At 41.9% G+C, this 19681-nt stretch overlaps 1 protein-coding gene across 1 annotated transcript in view; it reads left to right on the forward strand.

Moving 5' to 3' along the window:
• The window catches only part of TMPRSS15 (transmembrane serine protease 15), a 1384111-nt gene that overhangs the window by 1241212 nt on the left and 123218 nt on the right, over positions 1–19681 (forward strand). The gene's annotated exons all lie outside the window — the stretch shown is intronic.

Here is a 19681-nt window from a genome sequence, read left to right on the forward strand (position 1 = left end):
AAACATGGCTCAGACCTGCCACTGCAGTGTCTGTGTGTGCAGTTTTTAACTGCCAATTCGACTTGGCAAGTGTACCTACTTGACAGGCCTAAACCTTCCCATTTCTTACATGTAAGACACCCCTAAGATAGACCCTAGGTAGCCCCATGGGCGGGTGCAGTGTATGTTTAAAGTAGGATATATACTAATGTGTTTATATGTCCTGACAGTGAAATACTGCCAAATTCGGTTTTCACTGTTGCAAGGCCTATCTCTCTCATAGGTTAACATGGGGGCTGCCTTTAAAAAAGATTAAAGCATAGATGCCCTTTGGGAGCAAATAGACATGTGGAGTTTGTGGTCTCTGAGCTCACAATTTAAAAATACATATTTTAGTAAAGTTGGCTTTAAGATTGTATATTTGAAAATACCACTTTTAGAAAGTGGACATTTTCTTGCTTAAACCGGTAAAATATAAATGCACACAATCTTGTAAGTTTTCCTTTGTGAATCAGGCCCATAATTCACACATTTTCAGTTGTCTTGCAGACCACCACTTCATTTGGAATGAACTATTCTGTGTGCTGCCACCCAATTCAGCTTTCATCCTGGCTTGTGTCCGTTACTACTAACCAGTTGCGGAAGCAGAGATTATAGTGGAAAATGCTGAAAATGCCAATATAACCAAAGTCTTAGATCTTCATCGTGACCCAACATTCCTGCATCAAGTAGTGCTTGTCGGCTATGGACGACCTCTAAACACAGTTTCTCTCTCAATATCGTGACTGAGAGGTGGTTTTCCTCTTACTCTGTGTGTACAGTATCCTTGCTTGTACTTTCAGCTGTAGGGTAACCTTATTCAGGCATATGTGCCCCCAGAATCCATTAAAACCTTTGTCTGACCCCCAGTAGATGTTTTACTCATCTCACTTTACCTGTACACGCTAGGATATCTGTAATTTAGCTGAAATAGGGCCTCATTTAGAGTTTGGTGGATAGGGTTACTCCGTCACCAACGTGAGGGATATCCTGCCCACCGTATCACCAGCGTAATACGACTGAATGGATATCTGTCACATTTGTGATGGAGTAGCCCATCCCCCAAACACTAAATCAGGCCCATAAGGTTTTAAGAGCTCTATGGGGCAGCATTTTGGAAGTGGACTTTCTTGTGCAAAGCTATCATTTCATTATCAGTGACATCCCAAATGTATTTTTGAACACTACAGCGTGAAAAGCAAACTTAAACTTGTCTGATTCATTTTTTGTTTCCTTCTATATAAATTGCTATTGGTTTACAACACCCAGACCTAAATTCTTCGTTTGATTTTAATTTTAATTAGGTTTCAATTACTGCCCACATTAATAATGATTGCATGGACTTGGCCGTATTGTGACAAAAACTGTGGTAACAATCAGAAGGGGCCAGAGCTACAAGGACCTGGCTTTTTCACACAGCCACTGGCATGTACACTTGGTCATCATATGACTAAGGAGCTGATTACACTATCACTGGGGTTTCACGTGTATGGTTACACATGATTTTAAAAAATATTTTCTTTCACTTACTGGGTTCTGTGCTTCTTTCTGCTTTTCCATAATTCCCTTGTATTTTTTGTTTCTCTTACATGTCTTTTTTTATTTTGATATCCTGATCATTCATTGACTTGTTTGTATTTTGGAAGGACTCATATGAGTCTAGTATGTGTTTTAAAAATGATAAGAAGTTGGAGTTCTTAAACCTCATTACTTTAGGTTTTGATTTTGAGATCTAATTAAATTGACTACATCTGCAGACCTTCAACAGGATTGTTTGTGGTTTAATATAGTGTGTTCTGTCTAAGTTGTATAACACATTGTAAATATGTAGGCATATTCTTATGCTTGTATTATTATCTGCAGCCTGGAATATATTTGCTTGAACAAAATGTATTGGCTTCCTGGGCTCTCTTTGAATAGGAAAAAATGTATTGATCTATAACTTCAAAACTCTACATCTCTGGTTTTATACACAAGTTTACCTATCCAATAGGGTGCTCTCTGTCTATTTTTCTACTTTGGCATGAGGATGATGTTCGGGGTTGCACCCATATGAAACTAGGGACAGATTTGGATGTGCTTTACTGTATTTGCCCTGCTGCTTTGTGAATTTTCCACACTGGGCTGAGTTATTGGCTTCCAAAGATCCAGTGCTCTTCTTCACAATGACATTTCCACCTTACTCAAATTGCTCTTGCCTGATAACATTGGTCACATTGTCCTGGGAAATTGGTATGAACTCTTTTTGTTTCATAGTTGCACATGATTGCCTATCATATTATTGACATTATTAATATTATGGGCAAAAAATATTACACAATATTGTATTGTATTTGCAACTTCACATCTGTATACCTTGATGATCAATATATTGTCAGGGTGGTTATTAGAATTAAGTCTAGAAAATTAAGACTTACCTACAGATGCTTATCTTCATGATACGGTGTGAGTCAATATTATAGATATTATTTTTTTGGAAAGCAATATTGAAAACTCAGAAATTCTTAAAGTACATTCTGCAAGCAATACTTCTTACCCCAAAAAAACCATCTGGACAGTTTAGCTGCATGACTTGCCAATTGGCAAAGTTCCTTGGCTTCTACTTTAATTCCAAAGTCAGAAACAAGGCCCGCCTCAAAACTAAGAATGCCCTGCAGTAACTATACCTACTGCACAGATGACAAAATCTAAGTTATTTTTCCGAGAGGCATTGCTAGAACTGGGGTCTCTGGTTGTCAGAGTATGCACCCCGTACAAGCAGGAACCACCACTTATAGAAAAGACAAGCTAGATACATACTTAGAGACAACCTGTGCTCACCCTCACGTAGCTTGGCGCACAGCAGTCAAGCTTATCTAAGTAGGCAAAGAGTTATTTATTTGTGCAACACACACACAGTAACGAGTGAGAAAAACACAAAACTACTCCACACAGGTTTAGAAAAATAAAGAATATTTATCAGATTAAAATAAGACCAACGTGACAAAAATCCAATCAATAGAAGTTGAAATATTCATTTTTAAAGAATAACCCCAAAATTGTGGAAGTTGTGGAAAAATTAGAAGTCAATAGCACTAAAAGGTTACTTGAGTTTGTGCTAGACTGCGGTATATCCAAAGTTTAGGCTTACCGTGATGGAGGACAGACTGGCTACAAGACTCACACAGAGCGCAAAGAGAAAGTTCCTTTTATGGAGCAAGTGTTGCTGTCTAGGAGCAATGCAGAGACAATGCTTTGGTTCTGATCCGTACAGTCATGTTGATGTGTTGGTGCTAAGCCTCCCAGTCAGGTCCCGCATCGGCATCAGATTTCATGGAAATGTATGCAATGCATCATCATCGAGCTGCGCAGCAATGTCTATGCACCGGTGCTGCATCATTATTCAACCTCTCAGTAGGTTTCCTCAGTGTCGTTGACTCAGCAGTGCATCAGTGTCAGAGGGCACTGCATTGGTTCCAAGCAGCAGAACACCTCAGATGTATCGATTCTTGCAGAAAAATAGCTGCAAACCCACTTCTAAGACCCAGGACTGTTTGGGACTTCAGGCAAGGGCAGGACTCACAGATAGCAGAGTTCAGCAGGAGGTGCAGATTTGCATACAGTCTTTGATGTCCCTGAGACTGCAGGAGAACATGGGGCAAGTCAGCAAGCCTCAACCCAGTCTTTCCTCAACAGGGCAGAGATCAGCAGGCAGAAGGGTAGCTCATCAAGGCAGTGAGCAGTCCTACATGGAAAGCAATCCAGCAGTGTGGCACTCTTTCTAGCTCAACAGTCCTTAGTCCAATCAGAGTTAGATCCAGGTCCAGTAGTGTACCTCTCTGGGAGGGGCCAGAGATCCAGTTCTTGTACCTATATGTGCCCTTGAAGTGGGGACAACTTCAAAGAAGAGTCTTTGAAGTGCACAGAGGTCCTTTCTTCCTAGCAGTGACTCAGGACTACCAGTAGGGGGTAATCAGCCCTTTGTGTGGGGACAGGCACTCCGTATTCAAGCATAAGTGTCAGCTCCCCTCCACCCTTCCTGTCCAGGAAGAGCCATCAGAATGTGGATGCATGTACCCCGGATGTGTATTGAAGACAGGCTGTAAGGCACACAGAGAGGTAAGAGCAGAGAAATGCCTACTTTTTAAAAGTTCCATTTCTAAAATTGTAATCCTAAATCTGACTTTGGCAGTAAAGAGGATTTGTCATTACCATGTCAATGATATGAAACATGATGTAACTACTCCTTTCTAATCAGGGTTTACAGCTTAAAAGTATATTAAGGAATCCCCACTGCTGGCCTATGAGTAATAGGCCTCACAGTAGGTAAAAATAACATTGGTAGTTTTTCACTACCAGGACATGTAAAACTTAAAAGTGCATGTCCTTCTTTTTAATTACACATGACCCTGTCCTATGGGCTACCTAGGGCCTACCTTAGAGGTGACATATATATAATAAAAAGGGAGATTAAGACTTGAAAGGTCTTAGGAAGCCCTATGGCCAACCTAGGGCCTGTGTTAGGGGTGACTTATTTGTAATAAAAGGGGAGTTTAAGGCTTGGCAGGAGGTTTTGAATGCCAAGTCGACATGGCAGTGAAACTGCACATGCAGGGTCTGCAATGGTAGGCCAGAGACAAGTTTGAAAGGCTACTGGGGTACATGGCACAATCCGTGTTGCAGGCCTACTCGTAGCATTCAATTTGCCGGCCCTGAATATATGGTAAACCACTTTACAATGAACTTACAAGTAAATTAAATATGGCAGTTGTGTTTGTTCTTCAGCCTGACCCTCTTCAACACCTACATGCCCCCCAGCTGTCACCATCAGATCAAATAGACTCAACATCATCTCCTACGCCGATGACACACAGCTCATCCTCTCACTGTCCGAAGATCCCTCCACCACAAAAGCTAACTTTCACAGATGTGTGATGAACGTAGCAGACTGAATAAAGGACAACTGTGTCAAACTCAACGCTGAAAAAATGGAAGTCCTCATCTTTAGGAACAACACTTTGCAATGGACCAACACATGATGGCCCGCACAGCCTGCCACCCCCCGCACCAACAGACCACGTCTGCAACTTCTGGCATAATTTTTTGACTTATCTTAACATCAGTTTTCTCCAACTTTCCCTTGTCTGCCATATTTCTATATCTCTGCATTACTAAAATACTTCCGTAAAAACATGATGAAAACAGGTTTTGACAACGGTTTAGTCAGACTCTTTGGGTATGGGATATGTTCACCTCAATCATCTTTACTCTGTTTACTCCTGACAAATATATGAAATAGCTTTGCAGTCAATAAGTAACAGAAATCTCACCCACTGCTAAAATCCACCGGCAAAGCTCCATGTAGCCAACAATAACATATAACTGATTCTGTGAGAAACAATAAAAAGGCCTTCAACAGTAAATATTTCATAGAAATATATTTTATTTGTCACAGGTGAATTTTCAATTCGAGAAATAGCTTTTCCTTCTTACAGATGGATGTCCAATTTGACACGAATCATGACAACCATGATTCTTCATACAGATTAATTGATAAAAGTCAACCTTAGTGTCATGATCTGTCTCAAAACTAAGAATGTCTGGCAACAACTATACCAATCTTTATTTATTGTGTAGATTATCAAATGAGGCTTCAACCTCTCAAATGAAGGGGGTAAGAATCCTATGACAGAATTTTGTACTATTAACTTTCTGTCTGTTTATGAAGCTCTCTGCCACTGGGGCGTGACCTCCCAACTGGAAGTAACAGGGGATTTTAGGAAAAGGCGTAATCTACAAGCCCCTTGCGCTGCCACTGCAGCATTTCTTTTAAACAGTTGCGGTGCTAGCAGTGCACTACACTGCTCATATTTACAAACTCATCTGTTGGACCCAATGTGTCAGTTTGTAAAGACCTGTGTCACATTATACCTGTGCCAGGTGTAATGTATGCAGGGTGGGCGTTCCCACAGACAAAGTCACGTAGAACTGATGCAGTGAAATTTACTACTTTTGACTGCGTTAGTCCATGACTCACACGGTGTCAAAATGTTACTGCCTGATGAGACCATAAAGTTGATGCAGTATTTTTTCCGAAGGGACTCTCCACGAATTGCTGGAGTTGTGTTAGTTAAACAATGCAACTCCAGTAATGTGTCACTTTAGTGTCAATCTGATGCATTTGAATTTCTGACGGATCTGGGAAAGTGTTTGTTATGGTGTTCTGGATTTTAAATACAGTGTATACATGGTGTTGTTAGGGGATGTGCGGCATGCACAAGAAATCTGACGCATTTATGACGATGCATCAGTTTCTTATAAATGAGGCCCTGAGTTTTAAACTAAACAAACATCTTATTCTTTGGTAAAAAAAAATAATTAAAACATATACTGCAGATAAGACAGAGCATTTTTAGATTGGGCTATTAATGGCGCTTGCACCACTGATTGCAGACTTATTGTATTCTGTGCATACTCTGAGATTTGGTTCAACTTGCTTCATAAGTTGGTTTCTTTGGCTCAAATCTTTCAGCCATTTGCTTCAGACGTTGTTATCTGACCTTGGGTCAGAATTATTTTATTCTTACCTTCTTCCTGCTGCTTCAGTTGAAATGAATGATGGACTGTTGTACATCTGAAATGTGCACTCAGTCATTACACATTTAATTATTTGTTATCTACAAATTGTATATAAAACATTATTTTTCTTATTATTCTTGCACTGTATCAGGGATATTTTCATTGCTCGTGTCTGCCCTGAAGTATTAGCGTCAAACCTATTGTCTGTGCCAATGCATGTTTTCTGGGTTTTTTCACCTCAGTAGTTGTTTCACCCAGTCCTCCTAAGTGGGGCCCTGCAGATTTGCAGAATTCTGCATTTTTGCGTAGGTAGGCAACCAACTTCTGGTCGACCTGTTCCTGTGCATGAAGTGAGTTTTGAGTAGTGCCTGAATAGGCCACAGAATCATGTGCACCCGAACCACAATCATTCTGCATGAATCTGTTGTTCTTCATCAATTTTACAGAAATAACCTGGGGTTGGATTGTATACTGTGTCCCAGGAGTGCAACAGTCATGTGTTCCCACTTTCTGCATGCCTGGGGCACAATGGTATTACAAAAGGAGTTGCAGATGCTTGTGCTTCCCCTTCTGTAATCCGTATAGCGCCGGCACACATGTAACCAGGGCTATCATGAGAGGGCATTCCCTCACACCCCTTTCAAATGAATAAATCACTGCACCATATGGGGTGGGTGCAAAGGCAAACATGCCATTAAAAAGCGCACTGAAAGTGTGCCACTTTTTTGGCCCCTAATGTGAGTTCCTCTGAGGGTAGAAAATGGGTGCTGTGGACCCTCTCCCAGACATCCCACTGCAGGCAGGTGCAGTCACTCAATGCACCCGTCCACAGGGGGATCTTTCTCCCCACTTCATTGTGCAGGTGGCATACTGTATTTCATTTGAATACGCTGCCCCCTGGCCAGCACGAGTTTACGGCTTCGCTGAGGGCAGTACAATCTTTGTGACATGGCACACTATCCCTGTTTCCTTTTGAACGATGCGCCTTGTATAAAAGGGCCCCAGAATGAGTTTATTCATTTTTGCACAGCACATTTACAAAAGTTAACACACATGTATTTGCATTCATTCTATGCTTCACACACCTACATACATACATAATATGTGCCCTTGGTACTCCCTAAATAGTTTCACAAATTACTCTGTCATTTTTCACACCGGAAAAACTGGTGATCCCCGAGCAATTTACATACAAATTATGATAATCGGCACTTTTTATCAGCTGTGTATCAGTTCTGTTAATTGCTGAAACCTGCAATTTCTCGTACAAAAACAGATTGACTCGAATAGGACTGCTTCCACGTTTTAAATCAGCGCACTGAAGCAGTTAAACCCTTTTATGAAATACGTTGGTGTGTGTATGCACGGAGCGACCTGTGACAGTCGAATATTTCCTCGAATTTGTGTTAATATTAAAATGAGTTAAACAGGCTATAGAACAGATCACGAGCGAGAATGTACATCAGTTGATGGCATAGTGCGCAGTGCACGAGGTTATCAACATAAACATTACCACAGGTGGAAACTCATGTGCAATTGGTTTAGTCCATATGGGACCTCTGTGGGAGGTGCTTTTCCTGTTCCTTTCCCTGGCAACAGTCTGTCATTTTTCACCGATAATGCTTGTGTCTACAAAATAATTTAGCAAGAATGAAAAGTTACATAAATTGGCTTGCTTGATCATTTGTTTTTAGTGCATAAACTTCTGTGACATAATTTGCGGTTTATTTAGTTCACATAGAAAAAACGCGCTAGCTTCACGTTTGTAAATGTTTGCAACTAATCCAACACATTAAAAAATCAGACAGGAAAAGGTAGATAATTAAGGTCATCTTTGCAAACGACTGAATTACGTTTTTATTTTTTAACACAGGATTGAATTTAATAAAATTATTGTTCTGCATTGTGACATAGCAACAATGGTTAACAAAAGCTGTTTTTAAGTCATGAAGGAAGTCCAGGAACAGAGACAGGTGGAGATGGGGAGAGACGTGGGTAGAAAGGTACAGAGGGTAGTGGGAGACCTGAGGGTACAATTGACATTATATAAAACAGGAGCCTTGCTCTCCTTGTCGGCATCATTCACAACCCCTCAGTGAAAAACAACCCAGTTATTAACTATTACCAATCTCTGTAAAATAGCACGTCTCTAATTTCCTTGTTAAAGCCCAGTTGTGATCACTTGTGATAATAAAATAGAGTAGCTGCTCACTTGTAATAACTTATTAGAGTTGAGTTGTGAGATCATAATTCCCCCTGCAGACCCAGCAAGCGAGGAAGCTGCTGTTTAAACAATGAAAAGGAAAACTAGCTTTTTGTTCTTATACTCTGTATTTCTTTACTAACCAGTGGTCAGCAAAAACAAGATAATTATGGCACCATGTTTATTTTTGAAAGCTTGTGAAAAATAAATCCTCTCTACGTGCCTCCATGCATTCTGAGCACATCATATATTAATCTGTCTAACATGCGGATTTGGACATATGTTTGCAACAAAAACTAGCTCCTTTTTGGCGTGTTTAGTTTCCCTGAAGAGATTCCTATTTTGTTATCCATAATTCCCACCTTAGTCTTACACTAAAACCGAGATTTACAAAATTTGGCATCAGAATCGCGTCACCTATTTTGGTATTTACTAAGTCACACAAAGTCAATTTTCATTGTGTTGAGTGGTTTACTAAATACAAAGTAAGGTGACAGTGCTTAGTCCTGCCATGTGTTGCATGGGTGGGGCATGAGCTTTCTTGTACTTACACCTATGTATTTTGATACAAAATCAGATTTGCAAAGACATGCGAACCTAAGATTGTAATGGTGCGCCTATTTTATGGAAGCGTAATAAGGAGAACTATTTTGTTTTATCCTCATTATTTTCCCTTTGCCTGAGTACTGCATTCTGCCATACACATAGAAAGACAACTATGTCTTGAAGGATAGTTTCTGTGCAGGAAGTTATTGCTTCTTGCACAAAAATAATCCTGTCCATAACACAGGCACCCTTGCACCATGGTGTAAGGAAGCCTAGCTACTATTTGGCGGCCACCAGCACACCAGCTCACAGAGTGAGATGAGCAGTGTCATATCTTAGCAAATGTGGATCTGTTTAGCTTTCTTCTGTTCAAGCAATGTTGTACAGCAACTTTCCTTGCTGCTCTGCGCTGAATGAACTATTAGTAAATATGCACCCAAATATTTAAGTAGCTTGTGGAAAGGAAGATGGTGCAATCATATATTCTAAGGAATACAATGCCTTCTGATGTACATTAAAATGATATTGCAGGTCACTTTGGAGTTCCATGACCTTTTAAAGGGAGTCATCCTTTGGCCTCATGACTCTAAGTGATGATGAGTTCAGTATCTATATAATGTACATCAGAGGATAATTTATCACATATGTAAGTACATTGGTGATTTTTGCTTGGTAGTTAGGCATTGCATTCTCAAAATCATCAGATGCAGAACATAGCAGTGGCTCACACAGATAAGTTTACTTTTAAAGTAATCCTATGTTTAAAGAGACAAGTCAAAAGATATATTCTGTGGGTGGTTAGTGGATAGAAGTAACATTTTAGAGAACAATTGATTTATATATGGAGGTTGTGCATTGTGCATCAGAGTTTTGTTCTGAACCCTAAAACTCTCAAGAGATTGCCGGTTGTTTAAATAACCTTTTGGGAACTCATTGGATTTGCTAGGTAGAGGAACTTGCACAATAAGTAGGAAATATTGTTGTGCTCCCTGGAACTCTTGTCCAATTGTGGTGTATACAAAATAACAAAAGAAATTGAGATGTACAGGTAAAAATCTATTCTATATCAGCATACAATGACTTAGGGGGTTATTCTAACTTTGGAGGAGGTGTTAATCCGTCCCAAAAGTGACAGAAAAGTGACGGATTTACCACCAGCCGTATTACGAGTCCATTATATCCTATGGAACTCGTAATACGGCTGGTGGTATATCCGTCACTTTACCGTCACTTTTGGGACGGATTAACACTCCTCCAAAGTTAGAATAACCCCCTTAGTTTCTTTGTTTCAGTTCTCAGACAAGTATGATCTACTATCTACTGAATATGAATTTTAAACTGTCCTTGGTCAGCAATCTAGTTTTTATGATGCTTAAATGTATTTTGTGAAATATATGGCATAACATTCCTTTTGCTAGGAATTATTACATCAAAGCAGTAGTAACTTAAAACGGACTTCAAAGGTATTCACTTATTTTTGTAAATTTGAAAACCCTGATGTAAAACTAGATCCTGATCTTTAAAATATTTTCATTATTCATTTACTGGACTGTTTTATATGCATTAAAATTTGTCATAATAATGATGCAGTTGGGTGTTACAAAGTTTATGTAGTATAAAGTTAGAAGTATTGTTACAGAACGTCATATTTTTTTGATTGGTCATGTGTAGTGTGTAGTTAGATATGGGTACAAGTTTGTAGGAAAGTACCATCTTCCTTGGCATGTTACCCCCATTTTTACCTGTATGTCAGTATGTTTTTGCCTGTCTCACTGGGATCCTGCTGGTCAGGACCTAAGTGCTCATAGTTTATGGCCTAATGTGTGTGTCTGTATAGTGCTTGACTGTGTCACTGAAGCTCTGCTAATCAGAACCTGAGTGCTTATGCTCGCTCTGCTTTTAAATTTGTCACTGTAGGCTAGTGACTTAATTTACCAATTTCAATTAGCACACTGGACCCCCCCTTATAAGTCCCTAGTATATGGTACCTAGGTACCCAGGGCATTGGGGTTCCAGGAGATCCATATGGGCTGCAGCATTTCTTTTGACACCCATACGGAACTCAGAACAACCCCTGCACAGGCCTGCCATTGCAGCCTGCATGAAATAACGCACACATTATTTCACAGTCATTTTCACTGTACTTAAGACATGTATAAGTCACCTATATGTCTAACCTTTACTTGCTGAAGGTTAGGTGCAAAGTTACTAAGTGTGAGGGCACCCTTGCACTAGCAAAGGTGCCCCCACATAGTGCAGGGCCATTTCCCAGGACTTTGTGAGTGTGGGGACGCCATTACACGCATGCACTACATATAGGTCAATACCTATATGTAGCTTCACAATGATAACTACGAATATGGCCATGTAACATGTCTAAGATCATGGAATTGTTCCCCCATTCCAAATATGGTATTGGGCACCAATTCCATGCATCCTGGGGACTCCACTATGGGCACACAGTACTGCCAAACCAGCTCTCTGAGGCTTGCACTGCAGCTACAGCTGCTGCCACCTCACAGACAGGATTCTGCCCTCCTGGGGTCTGAGCAGCTCAGTCCTCAGAAGGCAGAATAAAGCATTTCCTCTGAGAGCAAAGTGTTACATCCTCCCCCTTTGGAAATAGGTGTTACAGGCTGGGGAGGCTTGCCTCCCCCAGCCTCTGGAAATGCTCTGAAGGGCACCGATGGTGCCATCCTTGCATAAGCCAGTGTACACCGGTTCAGGAACCGCTTTTTCCCTACTCTGGCATGAAACTGGACAAAGGAAAGGGGAGTGACCACTCCACTGTCCATCACCACCCTAGGAGTAGTGCCCAGAGCTCCTCCTGTGTGTCCCAGACTTCAGACATCTTGCTTTGCAAGGTGCGGGGGCACCCTGGAGGGCTCTGAGTGGCCAGTGCCAGCAGGTGACATCAGAGACCCCTCCTGATAGGTCCTTACCTATTAAGGTAGCCAATCCCCCCTCTCAGGGCTAATTAGGGTCTCTCCTGTGGGTTCTCTTCAGATTCTGCTTGCAAGTTTCAGGAATCCTCTGCAACTACTTCAACATCCTCTGACGTTGGATCAACCGCAGCCTGCTCCAGGAACCACTGTAATAGCACCAAAGTATCCACAAGGATACTTTTCCTCTGCAACTTCAGCTCCAGCCAGCAACTGCAACAGTTTCCATGGTGTGCACACTCTGAGGACTCCCTGTCTTAACCCTGCACCAGAAGGACTGAAGAAATCTCCAGTGGTGTGACAGAGTCACTCCCCTGCTTCAGCAGGCACCTTTTTAGACGATGACCAGTACCCTTGGACTCCTCCTACAGTGACAAGCGTGCTCCTAAGGACACAGATTAGACCTCATAGACACAGACTGTCCTGAAGTCCTTCTAACGTAATTTGGAGAAGGTAAGACCTTGCCTTCCCTGAGAGCAAGGGTACCCCTGTGTCCTGCGTTTTCTTCACTTCTTGAGGCCTTTGTGCACTACTTGCAAAATTCCTTCATGCACAGCCTGGCCCAGGTCCCCAGCACTCCATCCTGTGGTGCTCAACTTGCTGAGTTGTTCTCCGGCGGTGTGGGACCTTCCTTTATTGTGCTGCACCAACTGCATTTTGTACCTCCTTTGTCCCCGTGTACTGGGACTCCCGTGGGTGCTGTCTGGCATCCCGAGGGCTCTCTAAGGTGCTGAGAGCCCTCTCTTCCTCCTCACATAAAGTTGAGGCCCCCAGGTCTGTCATGGGTCCAGCCAGTGCCATTTTGATGCAAAACACACTTTTGTCGTAACCAAGGCTTGTTGGCGACTTCCAACATGAAATCACATCTGTAGAAATCTTCACATCGTGGGACATCCTTTGCATCATGCAGGAACATGCTGGTGCCTTTACCTAGGGTGCATTCCTGCAGTCTTCAACTAACCAGGGACTCTTCTGTTGCACCCTCTTCTGGGTTGGCAGGGGCTCCTGCCCTTCCTGGAACTTCTTTCAACTTCTGAACTTGATCCCCTTCTTTTTCAGGTCATCAGGTCCAGGAATCCAGCATTTGTTGTTTGCAGACTTGTTTGGTTACTGCAATAATCCATATCACGAGGTGTAGTGTGTCCTAAGGAAATGCAGTACTTTACTCCTGCTTTTCTGGGCTCTGGGGTAGGGTAATTTACTTACCTTTACCGTATTATTACTTTCCCAGCGATTCTGCACACTTTCCACTTTCATAGTATATGGTTTGTGTTGCCCCTAGACCTATTTTCTCCCATTGCAATCTATAGCATTTCCTATTGTTTGCATTGTTCTATGACTATTTACTTGTCTACTTTTGGTGTCTAGTGTATATATTGTGTATAATAATTCCCTCCAGAAGTAGTATTGTCTCTAAGATATTTTTGGTACTGTGTCACCCAAATAAATTCCTTTCTTTTTGGTAACACTGAGTATTGTCTTTACTTGTGTAAAAGTATTGTGTAACTATAAGTGGTATTGCATGAGCTTTGCATGTCTCCTAGTTCAGCCTAAGTTGCTTTGCTATAGCTACCTCTATCAGCCTAGGCTGCTAGAACACTACTACTCCACTAATAAGGGGTAACTGGACCTGATATAAGGTGTATGTACCCAAGCTACCCACTACAATCCAGGCCAGCTTCCTACAAAGGTCTTGTGTAATGTTAGAATTGTCATCCTTGGCATGGTTTCCCCTAACGTTTTGCCTCTGTTTCCCAGGTTGTTGATGTGTGCTACACTCTGTTTTTGCTGTTTCTGTTACTCTGGGCACTTTATCACTGCTATCTAGTGCTAAAGTGCAAGTGCTTCTGTATAAAATGTGTATGTAATTGGCCTTCCATGATTGGCATATTTGATTTACTAGTAAGTCCCTAGTAAAGTGTACTAGAGGCGCCCAGGGCCTGTAAATCAAATGCTACTAGTGGGCCTGCAGCACTGGCTGTGCCACCCACATTAGTAGCCCTGTAAACATGGCTCAGACCTGCCACTGCAGTGTCTGTGTGTGCAGTTTTTAACTGCCAATTCGACTTGGCACATGTACCCACTTGCCAGGCCTAAACCTTGCCTTTTCTTACATATAAGACACCCCTTAGATAGGCCCTAGGTAGCCCCATGGGCAGGGTGCAGTGTATGTTTAAGGAAGGACATATACTAATGTGTTTTATATGTCCTGACAGTGAAATACTGCCTTATTCGGTTTTCACTGTTGCAAGGCCTATCTCTCTCATAGGTTAACATGGGGGATACCTTTAAAAATGATTAAAGCATGGATGCCCTTTGGGAGCAGATAGACAGGTAGAGTTTGTGGTCTCTGAGCTCACAATTTAAAAATACATCTTTTAGTAAAGTTGGTGTTAAGGTTGTGTGTTTGAAAATGCCACTTTTAGAAAGTGGGCATTTTCTTGCTTAAACCATTCTGTGACTCTGCCTGTTTGTGGATTCCCTGTCTGGGTCAGTTTGACAGTGGGGCTGTTTGCACCTCTCTCTAGACAGTGACACAAAGGGAGCTGGGATGTAGCCTGCACATTCTGATGAGCCATCTGTGCTAGGAGGGAGGGGAGGAGTGGTCTCTTACACCTGAAAGGGCTGTGCCTGCCCTCACACAATGCAGTCTCCAACCACCTGGTGTGTGTATGGGACCTGGCCTGGGCAAGGCAGGATTTCACAAACAAGAGAGATTTTCCTTTGAAGTAAGACTACTTCAAGGGGCAAAATGGGTATAAGAAGGGCACCCAAAACCACAGACTTCTGGACATCAAGAGGAACCTATGCCTGGAGAAGAGCTGAAGACCTAAGGAGAAGTGCTGCCCTGCCTGAGACTGTGCTTTGTGGAGCTATCCTGCAGTTGCTGCTTCTGCCTGTGCAAGAGGACAAAGACTGGACTTTGTGTGCTTTCCTGCTTGTGAAAAAATCTCCAAGGGCTTGTCCTGAGCTTGCCTCCTGTTGTTGAAGTCTCAGGGCCATCAAAGACTTCTCTCTGCCAGCAACTGGACTCTCTGCTGAGACTCCTGGCCTGCCAAGTGGTGCCCTATCCAGTTCCTGGGTCCTTGGAAGGTGAAGCTGGCAGACCAAGACTGAAAATCCACGCACACACCGCCGTGCGGGGAAAAATGTTACGCACCTTCCGAGGCGTGGCTGAAAAACGACACGCTGCCAGCTTCATGGCAGGAATCAACACTGTACAATTGATGCACAGAGTTTCAAGAACTACGCTTACACCCACTGACAGAAGCTTTTAACGTCGCAAACCACATTGCAAGGTTTTGCTGAGACCATGCTGCAGAATTTTCGATGCAAACCTTGCTGGGAGCAGAAAAACAACGCAACTCCTGCCCGGACCCGAGTTCTGCCCGGACTGATGCATCGCTCACCTGCGGGAAGGAAAAACGACGCCCACTGACCCAACCGGAGAAACTACGCACAAGCTTAGATAAATATTTTCTATTTTTCTAAACCTGTGTAGTAGTGTTTTCATTAATTTACTGTGTGTGTTGGTAGAAATACTTTACACTTAGCACTCTGAAGTTAAGCCTGCTTGCTCGTGCCAAGCTACCAAGGGGGTGAGCGTGGGTTACCTGAAGGTGATTCTCCTTTACCCTGACTAGAGTGAGGGTCCTTGCTTGGACAGGGGTCAACCTGACTGCCAACCAAAGACCCCATTTCTAACATGTAGCATGCAGTTAGATATGGTAAGAATATTTATTTTACATTAAAAAGCTTAGAAAATTAGTTTAAAAAAAAGCAGAGGTTAAAGTGGTTTTATTTTGCGATCTGGTCATAATATCTGACCTTACATTAAAACAACCCATAGAAATTTAGTTAAAAAAACAAAGGTTGAAGTGACATTTTTGTCAGGCCATGCAATAATATAAAACTATTGTTTTGGAACAAAAAAATCATTGATGACATCATCCAACCTACTACTGTTCAAATTTCTCCACAAACGAGTACAGAGTTTCAGATATGAAAATAAGTACTAAATGGCGCAGAATGATGTAAAGCATAAATTAATCTTCAGAAGTACAATACCCATTAGGTGGCCGAATCTCTACTACATACATCTTTTGCCCTGTACCAAACCCTTCCCTGGCAGCTGACCTCATGTGTCCAATGAAGAAGACATGGGTAGCAAATTACCTACTGAGAATAGTCTGTAATCTGTGCAGAAGCCCTCAATGGAGAACCCACTCACCTCCCAACACTCACGTCCTTTAGGTGGTGAGGACCCTACTATGATTAGCCTTCACCATGTACCAAAAACCTTGCTGCTAGCAAACCTCCTGTGGCCAATCAAACACATATGGTGGATAAATACCTAGCGCATACAGTCTTTACTACGAAATACAATGTTTTATTCAGAGCTCTGTCCCTCCAGACATTCAAGGATCCTCAGGTGAGTAAGCATCTACATAAGCCCTCTAGCATAGCTTTTCCAGGTAGCTGACCTCTTGAGGCAATCAATGAGGCATAATTGGACATGTCTCTGCTGCATGCAGTGTTTGCCCTTTGCACCACCGTTCACAGAGAGCTAACTTTCTTCACAAGCTCCAGTAGGGGGCAAGCATGTTGCAAAAGCTTGCACCGATTAGCAGTAAAGAGGCTATAGGAAATTAGGGCCCATATTTATACTTTTTTAGCGCTGCATTTGCGTTGCTTTTTGGCGCAAAAGCAGTGTAAACTTACAAAATGCAATTGTATTTTGTGAGTTTGCGCCACTTTTGCGTCAAAAAGCAGCACAAACTCGGCGCTAAAAAAGTATAAATATGGGCCTAGGTTTAAATTTCTTCCAGTATGATAAGTCTTACCACACTGTCACATTCATTGAGAAGTCATCAGTGAGGTCATCAGTGATGCCGTTGAACATGTCATGAGTGATGAAATACAGGAGGTAGTAGGCAGTGTATGTCAGTGGCACAAGTTATAACTAGTTCAGTAAATTATAACCTGTGATCTCAGTCTGTTTTTTGTTTTAAAACAGGTTTTTAAGTTATTGCAAGGCCTAGCTACAATGTCACTTTAACCTTTATTTTGTTCAGAAAATATATACGTTTGCATGTAATTATAGTTAGGATCACGTTTCCAGAGGGAAGGGGTTTCTGTTTTGCTAATACCTTTGTTTCTGTTTGACTAATCTTCATTAACGTCTAGAGAAAAATATTCATCCCCTTCAGCTCCTTTCTGGAAAATTTCAGATTAATTCATAAAGTGAAGGCTGAGAAAAAAAGGGGCGTCTCAAACTGAGCTTCCCAATGCAATTTTCCATATGAAGTTTAAAACGTGCTACAGCGAAATGGCTGAACTGAATTACACCAATTTTGGTGAATGCTGGATTTTTACCCTGAAAGAGTGTTTTTTGTGTGTGTGGTGTGAATCCATTTAGTATAGGTTTTTTCAGAAATCGAGGTACAAAATGTATAGAGTCCTGCTGGTATGTAACTTCAATTAAAGGAGAAAATTGGCTCAGGGGGGTTTTTCTCATTGGCCACCTCCCTCTTTAGGGCATGTAACTCCTCTGGGTCCCGTGGGAGATCATGCGCTGATTTGGCTGGCTGCAACTGAGATCATGCGCTGATTGGCTGGCTGCAACTTGAAGACAAATGATACAACCACCATTACATGACATAAGGACCCTGTCCCCGTGTTCTGAAAATTAAAAAAAGAAACATAAGGTGTAAGGGGAAGGGTGCCCAATTAACAAAAAACAATGGGTTGCAGCAATCTTGAGGGTCTCCGGCAGGAGACAGCGTACCCCCTCTTACTCTTTCAAGAGTCCCGGAGGAGCATCTGGCCTCTGTTGGCTGCAGCAGTAGTCCTGTGGGATTGGAAAACCATTTAAAACAAATATGGGCATGTGTCTCTGTGGTAGGCTGTCCATGTGTATGTAGTTGGCACTGCAGATAACCCGTGCCATGCAATGCCTTTTGCCATGGTTGGTGGATTGTTGGCATAGTTACCTGTAGTAATAAAACATTACTTTAGGTTTAAACAAAAAACTTAGAAATTCACTAAAAACAGGACTAAAGTTACTGTATAGTTAGGGATGGTAATAATATCTTACCTTACATTGAAAGAAAACTTCGAAATTCAGTGAAAAATCAAAGGTAAAAGTGACATTACAGTTAGGTGAAAATGTCAGTTTAAGCTTGACATTTTAAACTACAAAAAAACACAGAAATTCACCAGTTATAGTTAACTAAAGTAACTATAACACACGTCCTCACCATGCATGCTTGGGCTAAACATATTGCATCACTCTTGACATGTTCTGTGACATCAGAACATCACTGATGACATCGGAAACAACATAATTGATAACACTGTACATGGTGAGGAAGCGAGTTATAGTTACCTCAGTTAATTATAACTAGTGAATTTGTCACAGTACCATCGCAAATACTAACCAACACAGCCCTGCAGCTGTGACAATACAGAGTATTCTAGGCCACTAAAGCTACAAGAATGGATTTGGCGGCAGGTATTAGTAATTTTTACTACGGGTATATTTAATTAATAAACAACTGCTGTTGTGCATATTTCTAAATTGCACAAACAGTGCACCATGTGGCAGATTGTCAGTGCCAATGTTGACAATAAAGAGATGGTGGCAAGCACCACACACCACCAGCTCAAATTAAGCACTTGCTGATAGACATAAAAACAGTGGTAACCCCCTCAAAACCCACTGACGAAAATGGCTCCGGGAGTTGAAATCACACACATTGCTCAAGCATTAAATGAAAAATGTGTGCAACGATCTGGCCCAGGGAAGCATGAAAATGTCAGGAAACCTTAACACACTGATGGAGCAGAACCAGTGATGTGCCCCACACTTGACAAAAACAATTTCAGGTATGAATGGGGAGACCCGGAGCTCAGGGGAATTTACCAATGAAGGAAAGAAAGCGAAGGGTGGTGCAGAGGCTGGTCTGCAATTCAAGCTTGCAACAATCCAGCACATGCTTGCTTCCACACAATTCCAAGGGTTTGCAACCACTACTGAAAAACAGACTCTACAAATGCTCACACATCATCATATACTGTGTGTGACGCTTAATCTGGACATTTACAAGCAATCGATTTACCCAATGTCCTGCCATGCGGAAGCAACAATAGAAAGGACAGATGGGGCAGCAGTCTGGATTTTGCAACAGTGTTTCCTTTCGCTATAAATCTTCATCACGCCCACTAGTCTCAGAAGGGATTTGCTACAGTACGGTGTACAAAGGAATCCTTTGTGCAGTGTCCCTGCTATACTGCAGGTATAGATCAAAACAATGCTATAGTCGGTGGCAAGCTTCTTGAAAGAGGGGCAGTTTAGCATACAATAGGTGGGGTGTCCTGGAAGCACTTGGGAAATCACAGGCAGGGGTTGAAT

The sequence above is a fragment of the Pleurodeles waltl genome, chromosome 8 (assembly GCF_031143425.1).
Source record: "Pleurodeles waltl isolate 20211129_DDA chromosome 8, aPleWal1.hap1.20221129, whole genome shotgun sequence".
Lineage (NCBI taxonomy): Eukaryota > Metazoa > Chordata > Amphibia > Caudata > Salamandridae > Pleurodeles > Pleurodeles waltl.